Genomic DNA, 9404 nt, shown 5'->3' on the forward strand with positions numbered 1-9404 from the left:
GCCGCAAAGGTTCAAGTAATTTCTATTATAATTTAACAGACTATAAAAGTAAAAATATTGAATTTTCAAAACTTTATCTGTGTAAAATACGACAAGCCGTCAAAATGCGGTCAGCCGTAAAAAGTGTCTGTAGCAGTCGATTTAAAAATTCTTTTTTTGTATTATTATGATGTTTTAATAACTATTCTATTACTAATTAATAACTTTGAAGTATGTTTTAGTTATAAAAATTTACAACATTCATTAGTAATAATCGAAATTTAATCTGTAGGTAACTCTAAAAAAATCATAAAAAATGCATGACATTATGCCCTACTTTATACGAAATTTGTTTAACTTACGCAGTATCTATTGTTTATATTATCTGAGAAAGCGATAATTAAGGAGGTGAAAAGGTAAACGCGACACGAGCTCGCAACGTCAAAAAAGTACAAATTTATGTTATTGGTACCTGGTACAAATTAAATAAATATTCGCGTATGACCACGTCAGGATATAAAGTAAGACATAATGTGTCATCCAATGCTGTACAAACATAGACTGATAATATTAGATTAAGGATTGGTCTCCGCTGCACTTCAACTAGATATCGCAGGCGCCAGTCTCGATAAATTTGCGACGTTGACGTGCCACATGTTCTGTTAAACTTGGCTAGTTGAAGGAAACCTACTTGCGTAGTAAAACTTAAAAAAAATAATACAAGAATAAGAAAGACACTGGGATCACAATATATTATCATCAGTGAGTATTTTGGTAAATATTTAGAATCAATTGGCATAAATTTGAGGGGGGGGGGTCCCCTTTACGTTTCTCAGATTTAGATTTTTTTTTATACCATAACCTCAAAATGTTCAAAAAGTTAGAAATAACATTTGAAAGTTTTATTAATTACTTAAACTCGGTATATTACTTTGAGTCTTCTAGATTCTGTTTTCTGAAATATTACTATATATAATGGGTGTTGCCCATATGTATTTATGTTCTAACTTCACCTAACCTACCTTTAGTTTCTGGAAAAGGATTTGATTTTCAGATAAGTTTAAGGTATACCTGTAATCTTTAATCTCATCTAGATTATGTTTTCTGTTATAATTATAATATTACTATAAATAATGGGTGTTGCCCGGCGTACCGTTAGTTTTCTTGGACAATACAATATATTTTTTTCCATTTAATAATTGATTTAATATTAATAATTACATTTACGTAAGCACTAAAAATTTGTAATAGTAGCTAATTATTATTATTTTATATGAACAGAATCATAAAATATTTCTCATTGCAATCACTAACTGTCAAAGTCAAACTTCATAAAGAGGTTAATATCATCAATGAAATATTTAAAACTTTAATAATTCATATCTCGTAAAGTAGACGTTTCCTCGCAAAATGAATACCACCGTTGGATTCTTGATTTTTTTTTGTGAAATACTGTTAGTAATCGTGTTTTATAAAAATCGTGCCAATGGATTCTAAGCCCCATCCAGTATTCTGTATTTTTATTAATTTCAATGTAAAATAACACAAAGCGTGGGTTAAATTTTTTTAAAGATGCCATTGAGTGTCAAGAGCCCACGCACACACGCAACTAATAGATAGTGTGGTATCGAGTTGGAACGCAGCGGAGACCAATTCTTAATCTAAGTTCACCTGGTACAGATTAAATAAATATTGGCGTATGACGTTAGTATATATTGGTTTGTTTATTAGTTTGTTGCGCCCATTCTTCTCAGGTCTGAGGCATTCGTTTTGGAATGGGTGGTTGTTATTGACTTTCAATAAGTGACGTCACACCCTATTTTGAATAAAAATATGTGAATTTGAATTGAGTTGTCCAATGCTGTACAAACTAAAAACTGACAATACAGTTACTAACAAGGTACTAGCCTACAGCAAAACCTGATAGCCTAATAATCCCTGACCAATCTCGATTTGACAATGTGTGTGTGTTCGGCCTCCAAGCCCCCCGCCCGGCTTCGCTGTAATAGCCATTAGGGCTATCACAGAGGAGGTTTTTAGTCGGTAGGGGGTGTTTACACCCGAACCCGACATATGGGCCCCGCTTCGGGGTCTTCAATACCTAAATGTATTTTCCTTCTCTCCAAAAAACAATCAATCTCGATTTGACAATGTGTTCATTAGCTAGTTGTTTAATATTGAAAATACCAAATGAGCTAATGTCAGGAGTGGCAAACAGTTTACGACTTGTCAGTTAAAATTTATTTTATATTTATTTTATTTTATTTATTTGGAGAAACAACAGAACAATTATCATAAATCTAGCTACATATAAGTGCGTTATATTACATTAGGCTAAAACAATTGTTTCTTAGAAGTTCTCAGTAAGATTTAAATTTTCTATAATTAACTAACGATTACTGAAAAAGATTAAAGATCTAAAATGAAGCGTAACATTATAAAAAGACTAATGTTACGCTTCATTTTAGATCATGTATTGCAGTAATTCTCTTGTTGTGCTAATTTAGTTATATTAGAATCTAAATCAATATCAACAGAGACAAAGTTTTTATTGAATGAATTCATAAGTCTATTAATTGGAACGCGGAAACCTGCATTTGTGCGACATCACGAAATTAAAAAACAAATTTTAAAATCTACTGAACTTCAAAGAAAGCTCAGTTTATTCAACAGATGTGAATGTAGATTGCTTTGTGATTTTATCTAAATAATTTTTTAATTTAGTTGTTTGACCTTTAAGTGAGCTTCGTTTTGTACACAAAATTTTCATCTCAGAATTAATATTCTGAATTTCACCCTTACTAGCCATTTTTAGCACTTTTCTTTTAAATCATAAACTAAATTTATATTGAAGCAATGAATGAATGAATATTTAATAAAAATTTAAAATAAAATTTGCTCACGTTCCCCACTCGGCAATATTCAGGACAGCTGCTTATCAAGTCAGCCAACGAGTACATACCACAGGCATCAGCTCTGGTAACCGCCGCTGTTAGGTCCGCGTAATTAGCCTGGAATTGTTCGTCAAGAACGTTTAAATATAACGTAAAAACTGGCTCGATAATAAATTATTTTTATGAATTAAGTTTAGTTTAAGCGTTTGCTTCTTATTTACAGCTTGAATTACGTTAAATTAAAGAAATCTGAAGGATTTTATAATTAAAAAAAAATAGCACAGAAAATACTTCGAAATAATTATCGTTAATTTTACTTATACGTATAAGATAATTACACAAGTGGGTTTCTACTTAACAATTTAAACGGTGATGAATTGTATTTAGGATTACAACGAAAATAACCAAGGCACCTAGCTGATGAGTGATGAACTATGTTGCAAAGTGATGCTTTAGCTGCGTCACTGCTTGGCGATGCTCAACTTCTCCTTGATTTTTTTCACCAATCTCAGTTTAATCTATACAATAAAATTATATAACCTATGTCAGGGTATAAATTAGGATCCGAAACTTGAATATCAATTAAAAGAGACATTAGTGTAGTAGAACTGGTAGGCCGCAACATGCCGTGATGTGGTATCACATATTTGCTCGGCTTACTACCATTATACAATTCCACATGACCAAGCTGATCATATTCTTGCATAAACTTGTTATATGCAACAAAAATGTTACAAAAATTATGAGTAAGGAGAAATCTAGAAAAATATTGTTTAAACTAGTAAATTACGGGCTATTTATATTAATTACAGTTCCGATCAATTTATTATTTAAGTCTACCTAAGTATTATATTCTGAGGCTGTAGATATGTCACACTGTATAAGCATTAATTTAAAATTGTTAAGACTATCAAAAATAATATCAATATTTGGACTTTTCTTTGTATAATCATTATAGCGACGAGAAAAGCGTACCGGTACAGGTGAATCACGTCCTAGATTGGTTTTACAGAAACTTGGCTCAAACAAATCGCAAAGATGTCGTGGTATTCTGGCAGGTAATTTAAATTTAAGCAACAGAGCCGGACAAACAATGCTGCTATTTATTAAACTATGGAGAAATAACATGTCTAGACGAGATCGTCGCTGCTGTAATTGAAAGTGCTCCATTTTGTCAGCATATGTCCTGACTGTATTTGGAGTCTTGAATCGGTACGATAAATTACCAATGACATTTACAAATTAATTACAATTAGCAATTTAATGACAGATAACGTGCAAGCTTACGCTCAGTTGCTAAGAAACGTTGCTCTGCGTTAGCGCGTGAGTCACCAAGCTGCCGCGGCTCATTGGCTAAAGGCAGCGGAATAACATATCGCTCGCGCTTATCGCATCTATGCTCGCTTGCGTAAATCTGTTGTGCCAGTTGATCCAATGGGCTAACTGTAGGCTCAATTGATAATTTCTCTGTTTCCCAGAAGTCTCGCAAAATTTTATCTATACTAAGTACTTTGATTAACTGAGAAATGAACATTATTAGATAATAAATAATAACTATTGTGTATCCTACCACTTACAATAAAACTGAAAATTGTCTCAATGACTTGAGGAATGTTTTTCTTTGTAGAATGTTGTAACATTTTTGAAAATAATAAATTTACTAACACATTTATAACAGGCGTATTTAACTTATGTGCCATAAACTGGAAATTAGTAAATAAATCAAACAGCGCTGAATGCTGACGATGCGGCGTTCATAATCACCTCGCTGAATGCCGAACCCCGCATGCAGTGCTGAAGATGCAGCGAACACTAGACGTGTTTCCCACCTGGCTGAAGGACTGGAGAATCAAGGTCAATGTGGCGAAGTATCAGGCGATTACCATCGGGCGGGCGCGTCTATTGCTACCCCCGGTGTCACTCACGGGCGAAACCGTCCTGTCATCCGTTGGAATGGTTCCGCAAGGACAAATACCTCGGTGTAGCTATCGACAAGACCCTCTCGATGCGGCCTCTATGTGAAGAACATGGTTGCCCAACCGGACGCCGCACGGGACCTTCTCCGCCCTGTGCTGGCGTAACACTTGCCTTTCCGTACCAAGCTGTACGTTGTGGTAAGCCGTTAATGCCGGTTTTTCCGATATAGTGTTTTTTATTCTCCATATTGAAAAAACAAACTAATTTCCATACCAAAAATAAATCTTAAAGAAAAAACGATCATAGGTATAATGTTTGGTAATAACTCTCATAATATTAGAAATCAGAACCTAATTAAAAATATAGAAAAAATAATTAATATTTCCAATAACACAAAATCTAAAGTAATTACATTTATTATCCATTATAATGCCCAAGAATTTCATCAATTTTAATATCATTCTATGTTATGTTTGGTGTGCGTAAACGGTATTATAATAACATATAATACACACTTATTTTCTGTAATATTTGGTAGGTCGTTGATATTGAATAGAAATAATAAATCAAATCCAATCAAATCAAAATCAGTTTATTCACGTAGGTCACGGAAATTACACTTATGAGTGTCAAAAAAATTTTTTTTTCTTATTTAATCTACCGCTACTTCGTAAAGGGTTGAGCTAATGATAAGAAGTAGCAAGAAACTCATTGCCACTCTTTTATATCAAGATTTACAGATAATTTCAATTACAATATAATATGTTAAATGTAAAATGATGCAACAAACACATTCAAACGTAAAATAGTCAATGTCTTACACGAGTAAGTCAAAAAAGTAAATGTAAATTAATACAAAAGTTATTGAGTACAGTAGCTGCATCATCCACATACACCATAAATCAATAAAGGTATTCTGTGAGCATTTTATAAGCGATTATAAATAAATAAACATGTATATATCCATACATATATATATATACACAATAACTTTTAATAATCTGAAACCGAGTCTCCGGCAACAGGATTATCCCGCCACCACAAGCAGCGCCCGTTCACGAGCATGACGCATGAGCCAGCCATCGCCTCCCTCAACCATATTTTAGGGAAGGGGACGACCCGTCCCATGTCGCCGCCACAAGCAGTGACATTTAAGCGAGCATGATGAAACCTGTTACGAGAACTCAGCAAACAACAATAAAATAATCCTAATACATCCATATAATCCTACATATCATGCAATACTCACCAAATAATGGTCCAAGTACCCTTGAGGTGACCCGACATTAGTTTGTTTCTAATTGGTTCGAGACGCATATTATATTCACTTGGGTGATAATATTATGTTTTCGAAGCTCTGAGTGTTACCGAATGGCCTACCGCGCGGCGACCGGCGCCCAATAATTCGTAAAAGTTGATATGACGTAGTCGCTAGCAACCTTATGCAGATTATCAGGTAGTAAACCTTTAATAATTTTGCTATTTTGTTTGATTTCATATCGAGGGTAGAATACTTAAAGTGTATTAAATAAAAGGCCTTTGAAATGCACCATTTTATATTGCTACAGTGTTGGTTTTATGGAATACGTACAAAATACAAATTCAAAATATTGAAAAGAAGTTAAATTTAAAATGGAGGCCCTCTGCGAGTGGCATCAGAATCTACAAATAGGTAGAATTGATTGAAAAAAAAATCCAAGAAACATTTTTAATAATAAACCATTTAAAGGTTCTGGTAGGTATTTAAATAGAAACACGACAATCGGTACAATATGATTGAGAAGATTATATAACTGTACTCTTATTATCCGACAGTAAATGTTAGTTTCTAAACTTATTTGAAATTGCACCTGGTCTTGCACACTAACTCTCAGTCACATTATCATTCAGAGCAATAGCTAAGAGGTCATATTAGCCCTTGGTTTTTTTCGACCTGCATAATATTATCACCCATTTTACTATCAATTATAACATAGATTACATATTACATACAAGATTACATATCAAGATTACAAAATATTATTTCACTGAGGCGGAATTTTATAAAATCTTTTTTTATTGAATTATAATGTTACGGTATTATAAAATAAGTTTCATATTTTTCGAAAATTTCTTGTGATGTCAATTTTAAATTAATAATAATATCAAATACTAATCTGAAATAATTTTTGAGTAGTTGTTAAGGTTTGTAATCGATTACAGTTTGATATTGTTCATAGATGTCGCCCTAAGCCATCAAGGACGCATTATCTAAGTTTATTATAGAACTGTGACATTACTTATTATGTAACTGGTGAATATATAAGAAAGCCGCGGCCACGACTGGCTCCACTCCCGCGTCCGCGCCCGCGCCCGCTAAAGCCCGCGTACCGCCTCCGACCAAGCGCCCGCCTCCTATTTTTATAGGAGACCGAGGCCACTGGTTAGTTATCAAAAATAGGATCCCGAAGACGCTCTCCTTCCAGGCGAGGGCGTACCAATCTCTCATCAAATTAGAGACCAGAGAGGTAGCGGACCACCGCGCCCTGACATCTCTTCTTAGAGAGCTGAGTGTGGGTTTCCACACGTACGCCCTGCCTGAGGAGAAGCGTCTGAGGGTCGTTATTAGGAACGTCCCCAGAGAGTTAGACGAGGCCGACATTCTGTCGGATCTCAAAGAGCAGGGTTACCCTGCACACGAGGTGCACCGTATGCGTGGAAACACCAACAAACAACCATTTAACATGGTTCTCGTCGTCCTCGACCTCACGCAAGAGGGAAAGGAAATTTTTAATATTAAATCGGTTTGCTCCCTTCAGGGCATCCGGGCCGAAGCTCCTCTCAACCGCGGGGGGCCTGGTCAGTGTCACAGATGCCAGTTATACGGGCACTCGGCACGCAACTGCGAACACACCCCGAGGTGTGTGAAGTGCCTCGGAAAACACGGCACGCCGGAGTGCCCTCGACCAGCGCAATGGGCGGAGCCCCCGGCCTGCGTCTTGTGCGGGGAGAAGGGGCACCCCGCGAGCTATCGCGGGTGTCCCAAGGCACCCAAATACAAGCGTCACCCAGGGCGCCGCCAGCCGCAAGGCAGAGCAGAGAAGGTGGAGTTCACTCCGACCTTCAAACCTGCGCCGCCTCCGAAGGTAAACGCCTGGGCGAGATCTCCTCCGGCTGCCAACGCTGCCACAGAGGCCACTCTCGCGGCCCCCGCGCCCCTCCGGCCACCGCTAGCGTCTCGCCCGGCGGCATCGGTCCCGCGACCGAGGCCACCGGCGCCCGCGTCCGCGGCAACAGGTAACAAAGGCGGCAGCACCTTTGCCTTCATGTTCGAACTGTCAGAGCTGTTCGACATTGATGAAATCACAGCCCTGGCCAGCAGGCTCGATGCTGTCCGGGACGACCCGCCGTCGCTCCTGCAAGTTATGGCAGACAACGGCAAAATATTCCGTGCCCTCACCGATATAGGGCGAAAGTATAAAAACATTCGCGATGCCTAATTACGTAAGCGGACGGGTTAAACCACATACGCTCCGTATAGCGTATTTTAACGCCCGAGGCCTTAAGCCTCAACTAGACTTGGTGAAGGAGTTCGCTCACGAACATCAATTAGACCTATTCTTAGTGCAAGAGACATTTCGTATACGCGTATTCACGTATACGCGATCCGCGTATCGCTAATTATAACTTAGTCAGGAATGATCGCACCACCCGTATGGGCGGCACCCTCATTTATTTTAAAAGGTCTCTACACTGTATACCTATAGATCCTCCGGTCCTCACTAACATCGAGGCCTCTGCCATCCAGGTCAGTATGGCGAATCACCAGCCGATCACTGTTATTTCAGCTTATCTTCCGCCGAACAAACAAATATTAGACACAGATATAGAAGCATTACTCGGCCACGGGGCCGCAGTCATAGTGGGCGGCGATCTTAACGCCAAACACTCCAGCTGGAACAGTAGAGCCACAAATAGAAACGGAATTTTATTAGATTCTCTCACAGACACGCTGAACTTTTCAGTAATAGCACCCGACGAACCAACACGTTATCCGGATAACGTCGCGCACCGACCCGACATTCTAGACGTTGCGTTACTTAAAAATGTAACGCTCAATGTAAATTCAATCGACGTTTTTCACGAATTAGAGTCAGACCACCGGCCCGTCGTCCTAAATCTAGGCCCACCGGTTAACTTTCAACCACTGACGAAAACAGTGATCGTCTGGCAACGGCTGGAAAAGAATCTCGAGTCTATCAAGTCCGACGACCTTGACCGTATACCGGACGTCATCGACTCGGTCGACACGGCTCACAGTGCTATCTCTCATGTGACGTCACATATACAGAATAGGATCAAGGCCTGCTCGAGGCAGGTTCCGACGATGCAACCGCATCGCCTAAACGTGCCTCCAGAGGTCAGGAACTTACTCACATAGAAGCACAGAGCCACTAGACTTTACGACAGGTATCCGTCGGTCGAGAATAGGCGCCACCTCCGCTACCTACAGCGGGTGGTACGGGAACGTATCGCGGAACTCCGCGGCGAACGTTGGGACCGCTTGCTCGGCAACCTTAAGCCATCACATGTGGCTTTCTGGAAGCTGCCTCGCGCGTTCAAACAGGAGCCGCC

Source organism: Leptidea sinapis, chromosome 12 (assembly GCF_905404315.1).
Source record: "Leptidea sinapis chromosome 12, ilLepSina1.1, whole genome shotgun sequence".
In the NCBI taxonomy this organism is placed as follows: domain Eukaryota; kingdom Metazoa; phylum Arthropoda; class Insecta; order Lepidoptera; family Pieridae; genus Leptidea; species Leptidea sinapis.